The sequence below is a fragment of the Parasteatoda tepidariorum genome, chromosome X1 (genome assembly GCF_043381705.1).
Source record: "Parasteatoda tepidariorum isolate YZ-2023 chromosome X1, CAS_Ptep_4.0, whole genome shotgun sequence".
NCBI classification, from domain to species: domain Eukaryota; kingdom Metazoa; phylum Arthropoda; class Arachnida; order Araneae; family Theridiidae; genus Parasteatoda; species Parasteatoda tepidariorum.
The window spans coordinates 14,797,657-14,800,247 of record NC_092214.1 but is presented as its reverse complement, the minus strand read 5'-3'; the positions used below and the strand labels follow the sequence as shown (position 1 = coordinate 14,800,247).

General features: G+C 31.2%; 1 protein-coding gene across 1 annotated transcript in view; it reads right to left on the bottom strand.

The window, feature by feature from the left end:
- Positions 1 to 1,463: 1,463 nt before the first annotated feature.
- The window catches only part of LOC107438023 (pleckstrin homology domain-containing family F member 2), a 5,386-nt gene continuing 4,258 nt past the window's right edge, over positions 1,464 to 2,591 (bottom strand). Inside the window, exon 1 of the mRNA XM_016050179.4 lies at positions 1,464 to 2,591. This exon is cut by the window's right edge and continues 4,258 nt beyond it. The gene's annotated coding sequence lies outside the window, so the exon portion shown is untranslated.

Sequence of the window (2,591 nt, the reverse complement as noted above, 5' to 3'; positions counted from 1 at the left end):
ACTAAAATATGATGGTATATGGCTCGCAACAAGAACAGTAATAAACAAGTAAAAAGAGGGCAAATCAGAACTACCAAAAAGAGAGTTCTCTCTAAATCTAGCAACTATGTCACCATTTTTAACAATACAACATCTGTATACTCTCTACCGGAACATTTCAAGAGCTAGAGATTGCTGTTGCTTACATTTATATTGAAAACACTATCCATTAACTGTTATATAAATCAAATAGTTATGTCTTTAAGCATCAAGACACATAACTATTCGGTTGTGTCTTTAAGCGACACATAAACTAGTTTAGAGGTAAAAAAAAACAAAGGCACAACACCACTTTTAATTACTTTAAATCCTAGTGCAACATCGTTGGAATTAAAACTAGCGATGCCATTATCTAAATGTTATCGAAGCATAAAGATGCGGGGGTTCTGTTTTGGCCTGTTAGTTCCTGTGGAGCATTTTGCTGCACTCTTCCACAGACATGGTTTGACAAAATGGGTGTTCAAAAACTCTGATTTCGTAGAACAAATTAGACTATATAGCCACCCAAATTGACTGTGATGGAAGACAGTGCAAAAAGTTCAGATACTTTAGGCCAGATATCCCCAGCACCCAAAATACAAATGTTTTTTTTTTCAGTTATAATAATTTTTAATATTATTTTTAGGAAGTAAAATTTGTATATTGTTAAACCTTTCTGAAACCAATTTTTCCCTTAACAAATAAAAAAAATCAGTTTAGTCTTGCACTAATCTTGAATATGCTAGCATACTAGTTTACATACTAAATAACAGAAATCAAAACACACGTCAATTATTGAAATCATAGTAATACAAGGCAATTCAAAATGAATTCAGTGATTACAAAACGGCTATAACTATTTAATGAAAAAGAATTTATCTATAAAATGTACACAAAATGTAGAAGAAATGTATTATCTATGTCACTTCCCTTGGTCACACAGACAGCATCTAGGCGATATTCCATTTCACACCATACATTTTGAAGCATTTGTGCAGTCAACCATGAGAACGCAATACAAATGCGCTCTTTGAGATCTTAAATTTTTTGATTTTAACAATTTGATTAAAACTGATTGTAACGCTAACGAAATCTTTGCACTGTGCTAACAAAATGACAATTGTTAAATTCTAACACGCAGAATGCACGGGACTTAGCATTTTCACTAATGACAGGATTTCGCTTCATGATGCCTTACGTAAAGAAATTTTGAAATTCTATGTTAACCTTATCGATAAACTATTTTTCATTTAATAGTTATAGCTGAGTGTAATCCCTATATTCATTTTGATTTTTTACCCTGTATATAATACTAAAATTTACGATCCCACTCCTAAACTTAGGGAATTCAAATTGACTTAAAGTACGTCTGTTTTATTTCACATAACGGAAAACATTCCTTTTTGCTTTAGACAATAAATTGGTATGATATAAAGAATTAAAACTTCTATAGAATTGTTATTTTTTTATTAGACCAAAATTTTTTCCCAGGGCTGCCTGTATTTCCCCCGAACCTCTTTCAAGTTGTCTGACATATTGCGCAGCCCCGGTCAAAACAAGCATCCGCAAATCAGCAACAAAAAATAAATAGACGTGAACATGTAACAAATTTTGTACAGAAGTATTCAGCCAAATACAGGTTTGCCACTCAAATCTGGAAAAAAAATTCCCCGTACATATTATACACAATATATTAAGAGGAAACAGAACGAACAACTACTGTGCTCTTGCGTGAACTATATTAAGCTAACTACAGTTTTAATTACTGGAAAAACTTAGAGAGAAAAAAGAAACAGCTGAATGTGCTTAAAAATCCCATAGATTACCCTTTGAGTTGTCACCATTTTAAGACGAAAATAAGAAACAAAATTCCTTTTGTTTTTAGGTGATTTTCAAATTCCCTATATTTTCCAGGTTCTTCCTGTGGAGTGGCATCCCTTTGTATGATATTTAATACAAATCTCATCTGAAAACAAATATATCAAAATTCTTTTAATTAAAAAAATTACACAATTGAAAGAACAAGTAGTCAGCATTAATGCAAGTATTTAAATCAAGCATCTGTTCATTAAATTATAGCACGACAAACTAAACTGTATCAATAAAAAAATATTATTAGAATACTGTCCTCCTGTGATAAGTTTATGAAAAAACTGTTATAAAACTTAACTTAAAATTGCTAATAAATCTCAATGTAAGGCACATATGGTATTTAATAAGAGCAGTGATTCTCAACCACTGTGCCATGGCACTTTTGTGTGCCGCCAAATTTTAGAAATGATACAGTAAAAATTATGCTTTTTTTTTTATTAAGAAGTGAAGTTTAAATTAAAGAAAAGTATATCTATATAATATTAAATATAATATATATATATATATGTTACGGTGAAACACTGAAATCTGGAGAATGCTGACACTCAACGGTGAATGTCAACATTCACGTAGTCGCTTGGTGTATGTCCGAAATATTTGCTTAATACCCTTATTTCTGACTCTCACCGGTGAATGTCAACAATCACATAGTCGCTTTGGTGAATGTCCGAAATATTTGTTATATCCAATTTTATATTAAT